At 37.6% G+C, this 22,227-nt stretch overlaps 1 protein-coding gene and 1 long non-coding RNA gene across 16 annotated transcripts in view; one reads left to right on the top strand and one right to left on the bottom strand.

The window, feature by feature from the left end:
* The window catches only part of TAFA5 (TAFA chemokine like family member 5), a 783,444-nt gene that overhangs the window by 119,921 nt on the left and 641,296 nt on the right, over positions 1–22,227 (top strand). The gene's annotated exons all lie outside the window — the stretch shown is intronic.
* Positions 9,612–22,227, bottom strand: part of LOC142070636 (uncharacterized) — a 31,856-nt gene continuing 19,240 nt past the window's right edge. The window contains exon 2 of the long non-coding RNA XR_012666576.1: positions 9,612–11,437. This is a non-coding gene — a long non-coding RNA (uncharacterized LOC142070636). The remainder of the gene's footprint in view (positions 11,438–22,227) is intronic.

Here is a 22,227-nt window from a genome sequence, read left to right as displayed (position 1 = left end):
AAACAGAAGGGAAAAAATAGGAGTATGGAGAGTACTTGGATACCTCAGTGTTGGGTCTGATATTAATGGCTAGATAGTTCTGTATGTGGAAATGTAAATCTGTTCTTAACAAAACCTTGTAGGCATCTAAAATGTGTCACCTTGATGGTGTTCTGTGCCTTACCATAAGGATAGCAAACATAAGCACTTAAAAAAATCATCCTTTCTATAGTAGGTATTTGATTGAAATATAGCAAATGTTTGACTTCTAGTGCATGTGTTCAACCTGTGCTAAGAAAGTGGGACTGCTCAGAAAGACACAGTAGGTTAACTTTGGTAGGAGAAGCTAGTGAAAAATCCCTAGGTGTCTGGGGAGATATTCCAATACAGACTGTGCGTTGGTGCAATTGAAGTCAACTGGAGAAAAGTTGTGGCTGTCAGCTGGAGAGAGTGAGGAGCTGACCTGTTGTTTGCTGTTTCACTAGACTCTGAGATGGTACATCTCCACAGATAACCATTTGTATTGTTAACAAAACAAGATTGTTTGCCTGCAGCAAAGGAATAAACAGAAGGAATAAACAGAAGTCTGTACCTAATTGGAAACAGTGAGTTTGTATTTGCCATCCATCAGCTATTTTGGTTCTTAAGAAAACTAAAACTGAGAATTGTACTCAATGCTGATGTATAGTGCGTGTGCGTGCATGGAGCTCTGTTTAAAGTGAATCACGCAAAAGAGTTGGGAATTTATTGGTTTCATTTCCTTCTGCAACAAATACTGGTTGGTTGGGGAAAATTAGGCCAATGCTTTGTTTTGGCATTATACAAAACCACTCAGAAAGAAGCTTCTCCCCAAAATTTTCTCAGCTACTCCCCTTGGCCTGACACTTCTCCAAACTTCCTCTTCTTCCACCAGCTGCCATGCAGCTTCTTCCAACTGGCTTGTATATGTGCTCTCAAGCTCCTACTCTCCACGACTCGCACCACAGTTAGAGCTGCTCCCAGCTGGCCTGTGTTCCTCCAATGCAGGTTCAGCTATTGTATCTTTCCCGCAAGATCCTCATCTGTTCTTCCTCTAGCTTCTTCTCTTTGCTCTCCACTGCCTGGCTATACAGATCTAGCTAATTCCTGTCTACCCACTTCTGCCCCATTAGTCCTGCTCTCTCCCTTTCCTCCATTCTCTAACTCTCCAGCTCCCAACTGTTACTCCTTCCATTGCTGCTTGGTAACTCCGATGCAAAGAATCACTGTCCAGCTGTCTCACATTGTACCTCTTCTTATCTGGCAATTGAGTAAGAGTGTCAAAGAAGGTCAGTGTTTAAGCCTAATGACCGTCCTCACAGTGATCTTTTATTAGCTGTAAGAAAATATTTTTCAGTGCACTCCAATTCTGTTACCACTTACATACACTTTTCCATTGCATGGATCATATAGCTCTCCACTTTCCCTTTCCTCAGCCTTGGATCATGTACTAGGATTTATTGAGTATGTGTAATATGTGCTTAATTGGGTCAATCATTTTAAACACTCTATCAGCACTTTTACATTACGGAGTCTGCTTAAAATCGTTGCAGGATGTTCTGGTATATATTAACTGATCTTGGTTTATTGATTTTTGTCAGTGTTCAGTTTATCACAGGAATTGACAGCTAGAATAAAAAAATCTTAAGTAGATTTTTATTGTCAGCTGACTCTTCTTGTGGTAATATAAGAATCAGTTTAAACATGTGGGGTTTAGGTATATTTAAGTTCTTCCAAATTTATAGAAAGAAACCTCTGGATTACTCACTGCATAAAAAAATGAATATGAAAAAAAAATCTGGCAAACAGCTTCTACTTGAGAGTACCTCCAAAATAATGGCACTGGATTTATCATATGGCTGATTTTCTGTCATTCCCTTTGGAAATAATATCACAGTATCAGAAATCAGAATATCAGCATTTATGACTTCACCAGAGATAATCTATGTGCCTTCTACCAAAGAAATAGCGTCACACTGGTAATGAAGTATGTATCTTGGGGGAACACCCTACACCCCCATGCTCATCTTTATTAAACTCCAATGCAAAGTTTGTCATGTTGAGTGTCTTTGGAAGGCTCACGATACACTGAGGTTGGTTGTTATAGTGATGTTATAGTAATTGTTACAGTAATGTTATAGGTTATAATTTCATGTATATAGTTATGAGGCTGAAAATGTATCCTCGTGGCTTAAAGCAAACCCAGGAAAAAGCTCTCCAAGAACAGAGAGACAGTTCAACCACATCAGGGCATGTATGGGACAAACCCAGCCCAGCCTCACAGGAACAAAGGACAGTGGGGTAGGCAACAACAAAAGGATCTGTTAGACTCTCCAGTGAGTCACCCCCCCTTCCTTTGGTCAGTTTGGGACTGCGATGAGGTAATGGTCACCTGACTCTGAAGGGCGGGGGGCAAAGCCAAGAGGGGAGAAAGGACATGATAAAAGGGAGAGATGTTTGCCATGCTCTTTCTCTCTCTTCCACCTACATCTACAGATACTACACCAAGCAACTGATCAAAGGGGAGAGCCTGGCTGAAGGGCAACCAGCGAGCCTGTGGTGAGAAGCATCTAAGTTTGTGAGGGCATTGAAAGTATTAAGATGAGCTTGGAATGTGTTTTGCTTTTATTTCATTTGACCAAATCTGACTTGTTGTGCTTTGACTTATAATCACTTAAAATCTATCTTTTGTAATTAACAAATCTGTTGTTTCTTCTACTTGAAGCAGTGCATTTTGTTTGAAGTGTGTCAGAGACTCCCCTTGGGATAACAAGCTTGGTACATATCAATTTCTTTGTTAAAGTGATGAACTCATATAAGCTTGCAGTGTCCAGTGGGCATAACTGAGCACTGCAAGACAGAGGTTCGTAGGGTTGTGTCTGGGACCGGAGATATTGGCTAATGTCTTTTGGTTGCACAATCCAAGGAGCAGCTTACATGCCAGAGGCTGTGCGTGAACAGCCTGGGAGTGGGGGTTCTCACAGCGGAGCAGGGTAAGGCTGGCTCCCAGAGTCAAGGAGTGGAGTGACCTAGCAGATCACTGGTCTGGATAACACCAGAGGGGAAAGTCACAAGCAGGCATCAGGGCAGCAGTATTTTTTTAAAAGATTTGGCATAGGTCAGATAGGCTTGGGAATGATTAATGTACATTGAGAGGCCTGGGACAGGAAATGACTGAGCATGTAAGGATGGAGATGGGAGATGTGTGCTCCTTTTTGAAAATATTTTCTTTCCTCTAAAAATGGTTGCAGCATGTTGCAATAGATTTATTTAGAAAATGTGTCTTTATGCATACTCGTTCTGGATTTTGATACTAGATTTCTAAATGACACAAAGATCTTGTTCAGACTCCAAAAGTGATCACATGGACACGTGACAATGTACTTTTTATTTAAGCTTTTGGAGTTACGTTACACTCGCAGACCAGGGAATGTTTTTAAAACTGGAGCTGTATTAAACTCAGTATCTTAAAACCAAACCAGTGCAGCTTGCACAATTCCTACCACTGCTGAGTATCTCAGCAGCACTCCACGTTCTTCTAGGACTGCCCCTGCTCACCAGAGCTGTCTTCCCTTTGATCTCTTGAGGAGAGCTCCAAGCCTTTCACCTTAACAGGACAGGGCATAATAAAGAACCCTGATGTGCCATCCAGTTTTTAAATAAATTCGAGTTCATGATAAAATACTCTAACATTCGTACATATTAACCTAAGAGTGCTGCAGTTTGAGAAAGTTTGCTGAAAAGCTTCCAGGCATCCCTAACAGTAATGAAATCATCACCATCCTATGTTTTATGAGATTTTCCCATTAATTCCTTTTGGCTTACAACAAAATTCTTTATCAAAATATTATATTATTAATACCACATATATTATACATTTTAATCTGGTACCTCCATGATGTAAAATGTTTTCTTTAATAAGAATAAATATAAAACACACCTTTTTAATGACATGAATTAATTGCTCTTGAAAGAGGCTTTTTAAAGACAAGCTAAAATGGTATTATAGATTTGAAAATATGAGACCAAAACCACAGTTTTAATGAGAATGCAAATGAGAATTGCTAAGGTTCAGTGAAGGTCATAGCAGCTTCATCATCAATTTATGTCAGCAACTTCTCACAAGTAAAAAAATGAGTATTAATGAAAACGGTTATCCTAACAGATTAGACCACACCATTGTGACTGCTCTAGAGTTTTCCCACATGTCTAAAACATATCACTTAAGTTTATAAAGGCTAACAAGCATTGCCTTTCACCCCCAATGTACCCCTTGAACACTTTTTAATTGAATTGCTATGCCATGGTACATTTTCTGTCTTTGCCCAGATACTGAGGTATGTTGTGCCATATTCATAGAGTATTTCTATGACCCATGCAAGGGTGCTACTATATATATTTCTGCTATACAAGGTTATTGTATGGTAATGCAGCTTTATGCATTGTGATTCAGTTTAAGCTGACTTTTTTCTTATCTACAGATCCAGTGGTTATCTATATGGATATTGTTTATATTGTTATCTTCTTTCATTTGAAATTTATGTAAATTCCATTTTAGATTATTTTTGAGTGGGTTATCCATGGTGATTCCAATAATCTGTTGTAGCCCTAAGGTAATTGTAATTTTTTGGGTAGTTCTTACAAATAAGGTGCAAGTTTATTTAACCTGTCCATTTTCTTTCACCACCTCCTTCCCTCCTTTAAATATTTTGAGCTGCACTTGTCAGTTTTCTTAGTATCTGTCCCCAACCCTCACAACACACACCTACACACACCCCAGTTGGACAGCCTGGATTGCAATCAACAATTCCCAAAGATGCTGTGACAGATCTTATCAGAATGTCAGCAGTTCTTGCAGCTTCCTCCTACTCACATGTTTGAGTTGGAGAAAGCGAGCCTGTGATCCTCACTGCATTGTGCAGAAATGAACACAGTAACACCAAGTAAAATATTAGATTTATTTAAACAAGCTTTATCACTTATATTCATCATTATCTATATGGTAGGCATTCTCGTGGTCTGTTTTAAAAATAAATTTTTAATAAGTACATATCTGTACGCAATACTTGCAGAAAACTCTTTATACATAATTTTCTAATAATAGAGAAATAATATAGTTCTCTGTACTGTAACATGGACATTTTAATATAGCTCTTTAATTAAATTTTACCAGAGGAAAAAAATAAGATTTTCAAATGCCTTGAACAAACATTCAGTCACAGCAAGTTTTAGAAGCATTTTACATTTACACCTGACATTGTTACACGTAAGTGACATGGTAATGTGAAAAAATTACATTTTTTTCATATGCACACATTTATACAGGCCAAATCATTGGGGGTAAACTACAAAATGTAGATCTGTCTGTAGCAACAGTAGTAAGCACAGTTTTCCATTTCTCATTTCCCGTTAGAAAAACCTCTGTAATGAATCTAGAGAAACATCCAAAATACCACATAATACAATTATTGACATTGTTTGCTCAACTAGAAATAATTTTCTGTGAAAGAAAATTCTTCACATATATATCTTTACAATACACATTTACTGTAAGTGCAGTATATTGCATCAAATATATCTTTGTTCTGATTTCAGTAAACAACATTTACATCATGTTGAATTCCACCAATACTGAAAGCATACTGTCTGAAGTACTGGAACTGTTATTTTAATGCAGTACATTTGCTTCAGTCACAAACTTAATTTTGTCCTTATAAAAACCTCAAAGGTATTTTAATATATTGGAAATGGTATATACATTCTAATTTCAGAAGTTGTGTTTTTAAAGGACTACAAACAGTCCTTTTAAAGTCAAGTGTGGTACAAACAGCATGTTGAATTTGAAACACCTTAGATACAGTATCAATGGTCAGCTAACTTTTGACTATTCCAGACTCACATTGCATTGAACAGGAGTACTAAAAACAATGACAGGTTTCAGAGTAGCAGCCGTGTTAGTCTGTATCCGCAAAAAGAAAAGGACTACTTGTGGCACCTTAGAGACTAACAAATTTATTTGAGCATAAGCTTTTGTGGGCTATAGCCCACTTCATCGGATGCAAAGAATGGAACACATAGTAAGACGATATATATATATATATATATATATATATATATATATATATATATATACACACATATACATACAGAGTGGACAGAGTTGGCATGGGACTTTGTTGCAAGGAAAGGTTCCTGGGTTAGTGTTTTTGGAAAAGAAGCCCTTGAGGAATTCCACCATGATTTCAACAATTTCCATCCCACCATCAACCTCAGCCTAGAACAATCCAGACAAGCGGTCCATCTCCTGGACACTACTGTGCTAATAAGTGATGGTCACATAAACGCCACCCTATACCGGAAACCTACTGACCGCTATACTTACCTACATGCCTCCTGCTTCCATCCAGGACACACCACACGATCCATTGTCTACAGCCAAGCTCTAAGATACAACTGCATTTGCTCCAACCCCTCAGACAGAGACAAACACCTACAAGATCTCTATCAAGCATTCTTAAAACTACAGTACTCACCTGCTGAAGTGAAGAAACAGATTGACAGAGCCAGAAGAATACTGAGAAGTCACCTACACATTCTTCTAGGACTGCCCCTGCTCACCAGAGCTTTCTTCCCTTTGATCTCTTGAGGAGAGCACCAAGCCTTTCACCTTCGCCCAAAAAAGAAAATAACAGAACGCCACTAGCTGTCACCTTCAGCTCCCAACTAAAACCCCTCCAGTGCATCATCAAAGATCTACAACCTATCCTGAAAAAGATCCCTCACTCTCATAGATCTTGGGAGACAGACCAGTCCTCGCTTACAGATAGCCCCCAAGCTGAAGCAAATACTCTCCAGCAACCACACACCACACAAAAAAACACTAACCCAATAACTTATCCTTGCAACAAAGCCCGCTGTCAACTCTGTCCACATATGTATTCAAGTGACACCATCATAGGACCTAATCACATTAGCCATCACATGCCATTAGGGGCTCGTTCACCTGCACATCTACCAATGTGATATATGCCATCATGTGCCAGCAATGCCCCTCTGCCATGTACATTGGCCAAACTGGACAGTCTCTATGCAGAAGAATAAATGGACACAAATTTGACATCAGGAATCATAACATTCAAAAACCAGTAGGAGAACACTTCAACCTCTCTGGCCACTCAGTAACAGATTTAAAGGTGGCAATTTTGCAACAGAAAAGCTTCAGAAACAGACTCCAGTGAGAAACTGCTGAGCTTGAATTAATATGCAAACTAGATGCCATTAACTTGGGTTTGAATAGAGACTGGGAGTGGCTGCGTCTATACACATATTGAATCTATTTCCCCATATTAAGTATCCTCACACCTTCTTGTCAACTGTCTAAATGGGCCATCTTAATTATCACTACAAGTTTTTTTTCTCCTGCTGATAATAGCTCATCTTAATTAATTAGCCTCTTACTATATCTTTTCGTGTTCTCTGTATGTCTGTATGTATGCATATATCTATATCTCTATATATATCTTCTTACTATATGTTCCATTCTATGCATCCGATGAAGTGGGCTGTAGCCCATGAAAGCTTATGCTCAAATAAATTCGTTAGTCTCTCAGGTGCCACAAGTACTCCTGTTCTTTTTACTACAAATAAGTTTCTCTTGGTGAGTATATGGTGAGTGAAAACATTTTTCTTTCCTCGGAAAGGTGCACTTAAATTCAAGGAAAGCTGAGAAAAAGGAATGTAGGTAATCCGCCTGTCTAGTTGCAAAAGTAACATTGTTTAAAGAGCTGATTTTCCACAGAAGAACCTTCTTTCTTTAGAGATGAAAATAGAGAAGAGACAACAAATCAGAGAAAGGACACCTGCAATATTAAACATTGTAATTTTGCAATGTTTTGTACCTCTAATTATTTGACAACTATTTATCTAGCTGCTGAAGAACTGTTTTGCAAGCTTTTTTATTCTGAAATACACAACACTCATTTAGAAATGCACATACAGTTACATTCATAGTCACAAGTCCTTTGTATAAATAGAAGTAAATATAATTTACAGTGGTATCTACATTCCAGTGGTCTGGCACCAGGTTATCATAAGGTCTCTCTTAATCTTTTCCATCTTATTGTCAAAAAAGTGGAAGTGGTAGTGGGGGAAATTGGCTTGGGTGTTGTTGGGTGTATTGAAAATTGTGTGAAAATTACAAGCTATCACTTCAAATTTCAGGGGGTCTCCTACTCTTGCTTGAAGGTTAGAGGCTCTGTAGGGAAGCATGAGATCTGGGTACAGCAGCAGTGAGTTGTGGCCTCTCTGTTTTAGGGAGCAGCCTGCTTTGTATTTCTCTGTTTTGGGGTTCTTGTAAGTTTATCATTCTGCATTCTAAGAAATAAAGTAGTATTCTATTGCAGCCTTCCAACAAGAGTTCTTCATGTTTGTATGCTGTGAACATAACAAATGGCGGATACCCTGATTCCTTTCTAATGAGGCGTTTACTGCAAAAGACCACAAAACAGATAAACCATTTGATTTAGGAACCACCCAAAGTGAAGAGCCAACTCCTCCCAAACCATTTCACATTGAGGACAATGTGGTTTAGTCCAGGTTAACACCAGGGCCTTATCTGAGCACCTACAGTAAAAAGGGTTGGGGGGAATACTCTTGTAAATCAGTGACTTGCCTCCTGGACATATGTGACTCTGGTTCTCTGGTCTTCATCTGGGACCTCATCAGGTGATAAAGCACACTATTACTATTCATCTTCAGTCATTGCTGATGCCTTCACAACAGATTTTGAAATGGCATGCACACTATCCTACTAGATGTTCTGAACATTGTGTAGACTGAACCACTGGTGATATAGTGAATACAGTGCCAATTGTACTATACACTGTGTTACGGTGGAATATTTTTGGCCTATCCTAACTTGCATTGAAATTGTATGCCCCTAAAGATGGAGGCCATACAAGAACATAGATGGTTAGGTAGATACTCTATTCAAATTGAGTATACTGCATAGGAACTGCTGAAATGATGTTTTTCATGTGTGTTGTGCCATGCATGTGCATAAGGCAATAGATATTTTTCCAACAAGAAATTTTGTTTTGCATGACTTAATTATACTTCCTGTTTAGTGTCTTAAACTGACAGTAAATTCAGTAGGGTGGAAAGAAATTGTTTGTCTTTATTCATTTGCCATGATTTCTCATTAATGGTCTAAAACATTTGGCAACATCATCCATGATAATAACCCATGGGTGGATGTTGTTGTTTGTATTTTCATAGCACCTAGGAGCCCTAATCATGGACCAGGATCCCAGTAGGGTATTCTTTTTTATTTTATTCCTTGTGATCCATCATTCCACCAAGGTCCTCCACAAACTAAGGGAATGGGAGATGGTGGTGGTCAGAAGTGCCTTCAATATGCTAGCAAAATATTTTCCTGGTTGCTCTTTGCATAACAGCTGGAGGTGTTATCCCAAAAATTGATTTATGGGCATTCCTAAAATGACCTGCCTATTGCTCCCTTAAGTTGTCCTTTTTGAGGTATAAGTTTCTGAGGTTGTTAAGGAAGCACTAAATGAAACAGATATGACCTGATAAAATGATTGACACAGACAGTATTTTTTTTCCAAAACAAAATAATTTTTTATTAATGTAACTAATAATCCATAGTACAGTAAAAATGAAAAGTAAAAATCAGACACAAATCCCTTACTGCAAGTTAAAGAGATCCAAACCACAATAGTGTTTAGTTTAAGTGATTCTAAGCAATGCGCTTTGCTCCAGGTGGCCAACCTGTAAAGCACTGACAGCAATTCTTAACTTGCTTAACGTACTTTAAATTCTGCGTAGGTAAAATATGATTAAAACATACACATTTCAGGCATACACATCTCTACTGTACTATACAATACTACACGGTAAATTTATAGTTTAAAAACTGACATGCTCATGCTATCCATTGATTCAGGGAGTTTTTACAAATGTTGGGGGCTTGCTGCTGCTACTGTAGCTTTTCATTCCCAGTCTGCTCTCTTTCTCTGTTTGTTGTTACAGTTGCAGCTCACTTCTGGCAGTTTCTCTTGCTCTTTCCTTTTGTTTCAATGTTTCAAATGTTGTGGCTGCTGTGGATATTACTTTGTCTGAAGCTGCTATAGCTGCTTTCTTCAGCAGCACTCTCTTCGGAATCTTTCCAGTAGCTTTTCTGTCCTCTTAGCCAGCCTTCCGATCTTTCCCCAGCAGTTCTTCCAGCAGCTCTTCTTTCTGGCTCCTGACTGACTTCTGCCTGCTGGCAGCTGACCTTTATACTGTCCTATTGGGACTTCCTTATATTCCTGTAAGCAATTACCTCATTCACACATGCTTTAGAACAAGTTGTAACCAGTATGGATGAGCTGTGGCCAACCAGCTAGTCAGCTAGCTGACCTTTCTCTCACCCTGTACTGCACATGCTCAGTAGCTGTGTACTGGTATCCATGTACATGCTCACTGCTGTTGTTTACCTCAGAGCCATGATTCCCTTCACTCTCCCTACAGCTCATGCTCCAGATTTGGACCCTTTCATGGCCATACCTTATTTTTATGTTATTTTCACTGTTGGGTTTGCTCAGCCCAGCGATTTCTCAGCTCTGGTCATGTGACCTATATCATCCATTGGCAAATGACCTGCAGCTTTCAGTTGGTGAAATGACTCCTGCTTATTCAAGAGAGAAGCCAGAGACACAAAATGGCAGTTAAGAATTTCTTTGGTATCAGAGGTGCTTCTTGCAAACTACACTGAGGGGATTCAGTGAAATATTTGTCAGGTTGTAGTCTCCAGTGTTTGCACCGCTGGGACTAGTAGTCACTAATCCATACCTTGCAGATTAATCAGCATCCACTGGATTGTGCTCCTGTCTATAGGCAATGGCGATACAGGTACATCAGCAACATCCTCAGTGATAATGCACTTCAGTTGTTAGGGCAAATATCTGTGAGCTCATTGGAAGTTGACAAAACATTTCTTTACACCTCTAGTATCACCTTGAATTATTGGTATAATTGCTTTGGAAAGGCCTCGGATGGAGAACTCTAAATTTTGACTAGGTGCCGCCATGGTAGATATGCTGCTCAGCAAACCTTCTGCTATACTTCAGCAAGCTGTGTTCATTGACAGCTGCGGTTACATGACATGGAGCCTATATCAGTCTGCAAGTGCAAAGAGTGAACAGTTGCACCTGGCACATATACCTAACTAACGGTTCTTTCTTGAGTCAAAAGGGTCTTTGATCAGCATTGCCACTGAGATGAACTCAACAGCTGCCACATGCACCAAGGGTTCCTGAGATGAATCAAGCTCCATAAATGGCACTGGCAGATTAACTTCTAGTGATATTTCCAGCTTCAGTTTAGGGGTCATGACTTGATCTTGTTCACTGTGGAAGAAATATCTCCCAGATGGTTTCACCTGCAGAGGTGAAAATAATATATTAATACAAGAAACTGTACTCTAGGCATATTAGGAGACAGAGCATGCATTTCTCACATTTGTGACAAACTGCTTACTGTCCTGATTACTGAAGGTGAAAGTAATACATACTATTAGAGGTTTTTCTACTTTTTTCAGAATGGTTCCTTTGTGAGATGCAGCGCACAGAATAGTTTCTTTCATTTTTAGCCATGGCTTAGTTGGATGCTGTTCCTGTGCTCTTTCTTAGGAACCTATCTGTGTTGTTCAAACACCATTTTGTCGCCTATCAATTAATTAGAAATTTCATGGTGCTAGGTTACTTTTAAAGATCTTTGGGAATGCTCTTAATTATGTGTTACTATTACAAATTTGATGTATGAATTTGATGTGCCTCCTTAGATCTCTATCTTTACCGTTATGGATCATTAGGGGATATGCCTTGTTTGGAATAGTTTCTCCACAGTCAAATAAATCTCTAGCCAATAATTCTCTCCTGACATTGTTCACAAACTCTCTGAAAGATATGAAAGAAACAAGGGCTCTATGGAGGTTATGAATGAGTCTATGTGGGAACATAATCAAATTACGAATGAGCAGTTCAACTTGAAGGCTAGTTTCGAGAGTCATTTCTGGTAAACTTCACTATGCAGAGACTTTTTATTTGTGTTGACGCTAATGAAAATTTTCATTTGATTGGACATTGATGGTTAGTTTATATCAACTATGACCTTCGCAAGATGTCTCTTGCATTAGCCATCTAACTCCTACAATGATCAAGATTTCAACCAAGCAGTGCTACTCAGAATAGCAGCCTCAACACCACCAAATCCTCAATGTTCTGGAAGGAATTGGTATTTATTTGACTGTCAAGACTGAGATCTCTGCTTGCTTGGGCTCTATTTGACAGACCTGGATATAGAAATTCCCTTAGTTACTTGATACTGTGTTACCACATGAAGGGAAATAACTTCAAGTGCCAATACCTCTGTATATGAGCAGAGTTCCTTCATCATGGGGAATGGCTTCAGATGCCAATGACTCATTAACTAACTTGTTGACTCCCTCTGCTTGTGAGCTGATGTCAAACTTCAGCAAAGTGGAAATGTAAATCCTGTTAAGGTATATGGCATACACCAAATCAAGCAGCTCATTTTAATAATTAAAGTACAATTAATTGCCATTGGTACAATTGTTGTTGATTCCTCTCTGCCATATCAATAGATGGTCAGGAAAATAAAGATTGTCTGTAAAGTTTATCTCATTAATATACTGTTCTAAACAATAGGCTGGGGACAGGGATGTAGGGCAGGGAAGCAATTTCACAGGCACTGACATATAATACTCCACTTTCTCCTGGAGTGTTAGCATGGTATAACACTGTAGAAGGAATTTTGGAGGAAGATTGACATGTTTTGTCCACAGCAGTGGTTACTGGATGTGCCATGGGATGTCAGTAGTATTAAAGCTCCTGAGTGATACAGGCTGCTGCTTTTTTACTTATAATTGAGATATGATTTGAAATGTTGGCTATGAACTTATTACCAGGCATGCACCCTACAATCAGAGGATACTTATTGGGTACATATATTTTGTGAAGCACAGTATTTTGCTAGTAGCATAGTTTCTCTTGCTGTCTGCTTTTGCAGATAACTTCAACACGGAAGAATTCTGCACCCACACACCACTAGCAACTAGGGAAGTTAGACTGGGTCTATTTTTCTATTCCTGCTGCTGAACATATATGGAGTGTTGCTATCTGTTTTGAACCATGAGCCAAGTTAGGAATAGTTGTCTTGCTTGCTTCATGTCTTTAGAAACCCTGGATGTAACCACCTTTGGGGGATACATTGTTATGCCTCATTATTTTTACTGCAGAGAAAATCATATGCAGCAAATCTTAGCTAGTTTTAGAAGTAGGATGATAGAATGTTGGGGGGAAAACAATTTTGGAAAATTATAGAAATTTGTCCCACTTATTTTTTAAAAAATGCAGAGAAGTCAGTAGATAGCTTTTCAGATACAGATTTTCTATTAATTAAATTGAGCATAGTTGACTTTTTTTTTGCACTTCCCTTAATTATAATAACTATACATACCACAACAGGCACTATGCTTTCCCAGAAAAATTTCCAATGATTCTCCCCACCCCCACTGCCTCTTCTTTCTTTGAAGTAATTTCATTTTTCATGCATTAGATGTCTTAAAGCATTTTCATCTTTAAAATTTTGAGATACAGGAGGGCATGAGGGTGTACTGTCAATGGTTTTCAGGTGTCCAACTAAGCTCAGTATTTTTCTGTCACTCAATGCATTTTAATTCATACTGACACTTTCTCATGCCTGTTATTTTTCAATGATATATATTAAACCAAACCAGTAGGTATACACAAAAACCAATGTATTTTATTTAAACAAGTGAAATTATGTTGAAACCTATATAATGTTCTTCAAAACAATTTGTTTAAATTTATATTAACAAATACAGCGTAAGTCCAATTAGTGCTTTTAATTTGTAATGACCAAAGGATATCAGTCACAAGCAAAATATTGTCTCTAAAACAAATATGCATTTTCTAAAATTATTTTTGACCTATACTTGTTATCAAAAGCTTTATCAAAGGAGTAATCTGATTCTCAGATTAGGATTCAGATTGCATTCAATCTGACATTGATTCAAGAGCCTGTCCCTCAACTGTATTTGTGTATAATTTAGATCACTAATTTTAGACCAAAACTGACTGTTGTTCTGATTACACAAACCTGGTGTCGTCGCATGGTTTATGACTATTAGTTATTGACATCACAAATGCAGATTCATGGAATTTATGTTAAAGAAAGCTTTATGTTAAATTAGATGTCCATATACGTAATGATCAAAAGAGGCATACAGGTGGTTTTGAAATAATACAAAGATTAGAATTTTTATTAACCAGTCTTTTGGTTTCTCTAGTCTGTGTAATGATATACAAATAAGAATCTGGTAGTGAAACAATGATTTAAAAGCTGTCATGCATACACAGGAGTACTTTTTGCCATGATGGATTGATTTAAATCACCTTTTAATCATGATTTAAAAGAGCAAGCAAGGAAACCTTGATTTAAATAATTAATTTTTATTATATTTTGTATTTGTACTTTTTGGTGATTTTCCTTAAGAGAAGGTGATTCTCATTAGCTGGTAACCATGAAAAATATATCTATTTGTAATTAAATGTAGGCTTTACACTACATTTGGTAATTCTTTTTGCTAACCAGGATAATACACTGTATCTATACACATTTATTTAAGCAACTGTATATATTAATTTCAATTTATTCAGATTCTTAATTTTTACATTTTTGTTACATAGAAAATAACAAATGATGCATTTCTTATTTACTAGATGATGACTGATTTTTTTCTTGTGATTTGTGTCAAGTTTTATTTGGATGAAAGTTAAAATTCAGTTAAAATGGGCAAAACAGCACTTAATTCTTTTGTTATTAAATAAACCACCTTTAAGTGCTGGATACATAAACGTTTTGATAAACTTTTTTTTCTATCAAAATATTCTTTCCATTTAAAACTGAATGATTTATTACACAAATGAAGTATTATCTGTGATTAATGAATTGAACTGATAGTTTTTGGTCACCATGTCCTTCAAGATTGTAGAACTAATATATCTTATTCTCTCACACCTAGTTTTTATTCATAGACTAGAAGAGGAAAACAAGCTTTCCTGCTTCTTCAGCTCTCAGTTGGTTTTTTACATGGTGGTGTATCTTCAGTGGAAACATATGGGGCTCATGGCAATATGATGCAAGCCCAGTTGTGTAGTAGATGGACAGTTGAGACAGTAGTTGGATCCACCACATCCTGCAATCATTGTGCTGCTCATAAATGAGAAGAATTCATGGTGACTGTGCCACTGGAGAAATTTTGTCAAAGAACCTGCTTAACAGAGCCTGTCACCATCCTCAAAGCCTCCTGTAACATGGTTTTAAATTAAGGTATCCAATATATGTACACATATATATGTTTTACATATGCACATATGTCCTTCTGGACTGAAAGCTGAAGAGCCAAGGACTCAGTATTACTGTCATTGCTACCTATGCACATGAGCATTTTCACTCTTTGTGCATCAGTTTCCTTCCACAATCAACTTATTTTAAATCACAGTAATCTTTGGCAAAACCAGCTTATTGTGGATTCACAATGGCTTTCTTTTCCTGACTGCTAAAAGATCAGATACTCAGTCTTATTGTCCTCTTCGTGCTGCTCTAGTGGTACCCCGGGACAAAAACCTAGCAAAAGGAGGTAGCTTGCACAAAGGAAACCTAGGTGACAAAGCTGGGGTGGCTGGCAATTTGCCACTAGCTCCTGGTCCACCAGATAGGTGTGTGGGGGTGGGAGCCTGGCCAGACCACACTGTACTCCAACAATCCGAGGCTAGCAGAATGGCCCCTAGCAGCGTTTACTGCTGTTGGAAACTGGATAGCCCTGAAGCTGCTCTGATTTGTGCTTGGGCTGAAGTGACTTTCAGCCACCAGAATTGGAGGGGAGGTGATGGAAAGCTACCCAACTTCACACCACTGTCCCCCCACAGGTGCACATTATGCTGCTCTGATACCTTGAGGATTTGTTCCAAAATAAACAAATATCCTTCAGGCTAGATTGCCATCAAAATTCTACAGTGGATTTGCAACCTTTTCCAAGGTAGCGTTGATGGGCTTTTTTCATCACATATCAGATTTCAGATGTCTGCAGTTTTCCTGAGCACAACCGGGTAAAATCAACCCTTTCTCTCCTATTGTTCCCTATAGAAGGCTAAAATTATCACCACAAGAGGGAGTTCTGATATTTCCAGTATATATATTTCCTTTGTAATATCAAAAGGGGGCAAATATAAGTTCTTTTTAGCTATTATTTTTCAGTTACATGAAATCTTTACATTTCACAAGGGTGCTGGTCAACATAAACATTCAATAAGACAAGTGGACAGTAACTTCTGGACCATTTTTAAAGGTCAGCCTAGAGTCTTACACATATTTAGCCTTGGCATTAAGCCTGGACTTTTCATCTTTCTCTTGTCAAGTGTGGGCCTGGCCAAGCTAAAAAAGCAGAGTAGATTTTGATTTAGTTTTGCTCCCTAGGTATCATTCCTGCATTTGCTTCTATTCCCTAGCACATTTAAGCCGAGGCACTGCAGTGCATCAGGCATTCTGCTGCAGACCTTCCTTTACAGTGCACATAGAGAGGAAATGTTCAAACACAGAGAAATTTAAAATTTTGAGTGAAAATGCTGAGCAACACGTACTGCCTATTTAAACAGTACTCTCTCTCTATAACATTAGTTTAATTAGCTGACTTGTGCAAAATAAGCTTGTTTTGCACGCACAAACAAATTGTAAGAACTCTTTTAGTTTTTAGTTTAGCAATAGAACTGACAGCCTTTATGACTTACAGTTTCATGTACCAGCAACTTGAAGCACCTGAATACCAATCTAACAATTGTATTTTTGTAAAAGAAAATCTGTTTTCACTTCCATATAAACAGAAAATTTAATAATCATCATCAGTTGATCATCAGTATTTTCATTCCATTGTAAAGTACTACTTTATTACATGTCCATACATGCATAACCTGAATTTGAATAATTTTGCTTTTGCATCCTTAAATCTATTATGAATTTTAGATACTGAAAATGAACTCTCTGAATTGTTTAATCAACTACTTAACTATTGGTCAAGGATTTAGAAATAGCTCTTTTCCATGGTTATAGCTAGACTTGCATCATTGTGGTGCTGAAAGGACAGCTTACAGCAGAACTAATATCAAACTAGTGTCTCCTAAGAATTTATTATTTTACTGTAAAGTGTAATCGCTTAAGTGCTTGAGATATTGAATTTATCATATTTTACCTATTTATCCTTGTATTCAAGTATTAAAAATAAATTAATAAGAAATCTTAAGTGATTACTTGCAATTTTTCTGATTAAATATTGTGAAACATATTACAACATCTGAGATCTTACAACAGTAGACTTCATGGAGACAGTGAGTTTTTCTCTAAGGGATTCCTGCTTTGGTGTTTTAGTCCAGTGAGCAAATTAAAACACTAGAAAATCTCCTTCTTTCAGCTGTAGCATCAATTAATGGCTTGGCAGGTCACTGTCACTCAGTTTCCCTTCAAATCACTTATCTAGGGTCATCATATAAAATGATCTTATCCTGTCATGTCACTCAATGATGAGAAGTCCAAACTAACTAATCTTGAATAGGACAAAATAAGGTTAGCTGAATTACAGTGAGGCAATTAATACTTTGACATACTTTTCTCAAAATATTTAACTAGTAAGAATTTCAGCTTGTAGCCCTGGTATTTTAAAAAACCTTGAAAAAAGACTGTTCACATATTCATTTTTCATATCTTATACCCTTTATGTTCTCAAACATTCGTCCCCCAGTGCAGCAAAGCATTTAAACATGAGTTTTTAACTATAAGCACATAAGCAGTTTTGAGAGCAAGCATTTTCTTCAATGGGACTACTTTGCTTAAAGTTTAACAGATGATTTAAGTGCTTTGCTAGATTGGGGTCCTAATGCTTCAGAACAAAAAGGGTGTGGAAAAGTTTTTCTTTTACTATAACCTTATATGTTAACCTAACTAATGACAAGGTATGATACCTAGTACCTGGAGCAAGGGAGCTGAGAATTAGGATTCCTGAGTTCTATTACTAGTGCCCCCACTCACTTACTGTATGACTTTAGGTAACTCACTGAACCTTTTGGTGCCTCAGTTTAACATATATATTGAAAATGTTTAAAATATTAGGTATGTACTGTGCTTTTTGTGATGAAATTCAGACCTTAGATACATGGACACAACTCCAATACGAGCTGGCATAAGTGCATATCTGTGAGCAGAGTTCGACCTTGTAGGTTTATAAAGTGCTTTGAAGTTGCAATACTATTAACTTCGCTTCTTATTAAGGTTTAATTATTGAAATGTCTATAATAGCTTGTTGTCTCTCATGTACCATAGTTATAACCTTCTAAGTTGAAGAGCTTAATTGCTTTCTCTTTCCAAATTTAAATTATACCGCAAGTTCATGTCTTAACCCTCCCCCCTTTGGCCCCCCCACACTATTGGGTTACTTATAAAAATGCACTGATTTGTGACCATTTTGTAGATTTATATATTTGTACTCTAATTTAAACTCTCAGTGGTGTGACATTAAAAGAATACATCTTGCTGAGCTAAACTTGCACTTATTTACTAATTACACTTTTTACTGTTTCTTTGAAATCTAAATGATTTCATGTAACTACAAAGTTCTCGTAACTAAATCAGGTTTCTAAAACTCCTGACACTTGAGCAATGTCTGAGGTTTTTTCCCCCGGAAGAAGGATTATTTGTTAAAGATCTCTGTGCTCTGAGGAATTGTTATCATTTCATCACATCTCTAGGTTCATTAAAATGTTGGCTCTGTTAAGGACTGAAAATGTGTCCATTACATATAAGCACTATTCAGGATCATCTAATGCTCTCCAATTAATATATGTCAGCATGATGATAAATTTCAGTTTGAGCCAAATTCTGCTCTCTGAAATACAAAGATAAACCTATTGATTACAATTGAGTTCTCTCAGTTTAACTGAGAGCTTAGTTTGTCCTTCATTAAATTACACTATTATTCTTAATAAGTCATGAAGGACAAACAGCCAGCCTCTTGCTGTAAAGACGAAAGTCAGGAGGTACATCACAGTACATGCTAATAGGGCATTTTTCTGTAGAATTTAAAAATGTGTCAGCGGGAGAAAAATATCCTGATATCGGAAATCATTCAGAGCCCCAGTGAGACAAAAGCACATGTATGCATCCTCATCTTTTGTGTATGATGAACAACAAGCTCCTCGATTAGTGCCCCCATATTCAGTACGAGGTGTCCCCCATTTCAGGTGCCATTGTTTCAGTGACCTGTGGCCCTACAATTAGTGTTGCCACATTGTGCTATCACAAAGAGGCTCAGAACTGAATAGGTTAACAAAGATTTTTTCTCAGTCATTAAGTCAGCAGTCTGATCTTCAGCACAGCGGGCATTCACATTACACAAGGAGATGAGAGTGGGGATTCTTCATCTGGAGCCTATTTTTTTTTTTTTTTATTAAGAGAAGAAGAATAGAGGCGCGGTTAAGGCAGTGGACTGACACTCAGGGGTTTGGGTCTTGGCTGTTCCACAGACTTGCAGCGTGACTTTGGACAAGTCACTTAATATCTTTGTGTATTAGCTAGTAAATACATCTCTACCACCCGGGTGTTGTGAGACTATATTCATTAATGTTTGTGACGCGCTCTTTTTTGTGATGGAGTCCATATAAGCACTTAGAAAGTAATGCAATCCATTTTTGTATTTATGTGCATCTCTCTAAGTAAACCTTTATTTCTGGAAGTTTTTCATAGCTGCTTGTGAATAAATCTCTTTTATAATGATAGAGTGAGGTTAAACTTCCTTTTGGAGTGCAGTTTGGCTTTAGTATTCAGAATAGGTGTAAACAGATATGAGTTCAAGTGCAATTTCAAAAGCAAAGGAAAATTAGTTCCACATTTCCAGCTTTGAATGGAGAAGACCTCCTGGGCCATCTAATTCAAAACATGGAAGAGAATTTACATCTGTATTTGTCTCCCCAATGTTATATCTACCCTACTTTTAAACACTTCTCATTACATTGCCTCTGCTACCTCCTTAGGCAAATAATTCCGTTGCCTAATTGCCTGCACAACTAAACAGTTTGTTCAAATGTCTCGCCTACATTTTTTTCCATTTTTAGTTTTATGCTGTGAGTTCTTGTGCTGCGGTTACAAACCCCTCTATTTTTCTGTCTCTTAACTTTGAATTATTTGTAAACCTTTATCATTGTCATAAGGACACAGCAGCTAGATATGGAAAAGATCTTTAAATTTGTCTCCCAGCAAGGGCAGGATACAGTCCCTTGACCAATGATGGGTCATGACACCAGAAAAGTGATAAGCAAACTTCTTACAAAATGATATACTCAAATACTTCTCTACTATATGTTTACATATAATCTATTTCATATTAGTTCTCATTTTGGAGTAAACATTCTATAAAATAAACATAAACATGGTATGTGTCATAGAATATCTTGAGATAAAAAGGGGTAGAGTAGGTGTGTTGGGGTAGGGATTGTGATGAAGAGGCAAACTGGTGGTTCGCTAATCTGTGTCAGCAACTCCTTTCAGGCCTCACAAACTCACTACACCTAACACATGGTTTTCATGGTGCTTATCCAAAAACTGTCTTGTAAGGTATCGAATGAAAGCCAGTGACACACTGATCACTAATATTGTGAAATGAATATGTTAATGGAATTATTAATACTAACTGATATTATGCTTTAAAGGCTCTAACCAAATGTAGGGAGAAACAGGTTTTCTTCCAGACAGGAGGGAAGCTAGTTATCTCTGTTCCTTTAATGTAAATTAAGTATTCGGAAACCAACACAAAGGAAGCTGCATTTTCATGTGAGTCAACAGGAAAGGCCAGGACAATCTAAAATCAGCATGGGAAGACACCAGAGACGAAAGCCACAGGAGCTTCTCGTATCTCTGGGGTCAAAACATTGAGTTTTGGGAAAATAGAAGGAGAATGAAAAAGACATTTTGAAATCCATCACTGAGGAACACTCTTGGTGGAGGGGAGTGATTCATGAAAAATCTGGATCCTGATTTGACTGAAAATCAGCAAACTCTGCAAAAGGACTCTGAGGGTGAGAAACTGTGTTAGTCAAAGGATTGTAGCTTGCTAAAGTTATGTTTAGTCTCTTAGAAGTGTTATATTTTTGTTTCATTTGTAACCATATTATTACCCGCACTTTCTAGGGCATCTCACATTTACCTTTCCATGGGTTTAAGGCATAGCCCAGTTAATTTAGGCACCCCCACCTGTTCCCAATTCCTAGGGCTCCGGGCATAATCTTCTGTGGATTTGCGGGGCCTTTTACCAGTGAAAGAGCTTTATGCAGTAATATCCTTAACCATTGTTTATTAATGGTTACCAAAACAGAATACACACACAATGCTTGCCACTCCCAATAAGGCAGACAAACTTTTCCTGGTGACCAATCAGGATCAGGTCATCTGGGGCTCAAGCTTCTGCACGATATAGTTGGCAGGGTGTTGAGGTCTGGCAGCTCTGATCTTGGGCTGTGTCCTGGAGTTATGTTCCAAAGAACTTCCTTTTGGACCCCAGTTTATATAGTTAAACTTGAGTCCTGTTTAGCTGTACCTTAACCAATTATTTTAAACGAAAGTATTACAAAACAGTATTTTTCACCAATCCAATTCCATTACAAACCAGTTCTTTAACCAATCATACCCCACCATCATAGTTGATTTAAATCTTGCAAAATTAGTTATGCGACAGACAGAAACAATCAAAGAATCAGAGAAAAATCATACAGATAAACAATAAAAAAGTAGGGATCATAAAGGCAAACCAATAGATTTCACAATCACAACTGCTGATAAGTGATTCTTTGCTATACAGAATGCTATCAAACAAAGTTTTCTTAAAACATCTTAAGATCTGTTTCTTTATCTGGTGATGGTGGGTACTATTAGGACAGGAGCGTCTCCTTAACAGCCCGATATTACGTTGTTTTGATTCAATTTAGATGGAATGTGAGGGTGTGATTCTCTGCTTCTTAGCTTATGGCTGCTGCTGCTTACTGCAGAAAAAGGCCTCAGACCGTACAATATCTACTTCTACTATCCTTA

This window comes from Caretta caretta, chromosome 1 (assembly GCF_965140235.1).
Source record: "Caretta caretta isolate rCarCar2 chromosome 1, rCarCar1.hap1, whole genome shotgun sequence".
Lineage (NCBI taxonomy): Eukaryota > Metazoa > Chordata > Testudines > Cheloniidae > Caretta > Caretta caretta.
Note: the sequence above shows the minus strand (reverse complement) of the source record. Positions and strands in the feature narration are given on the sequence as shown.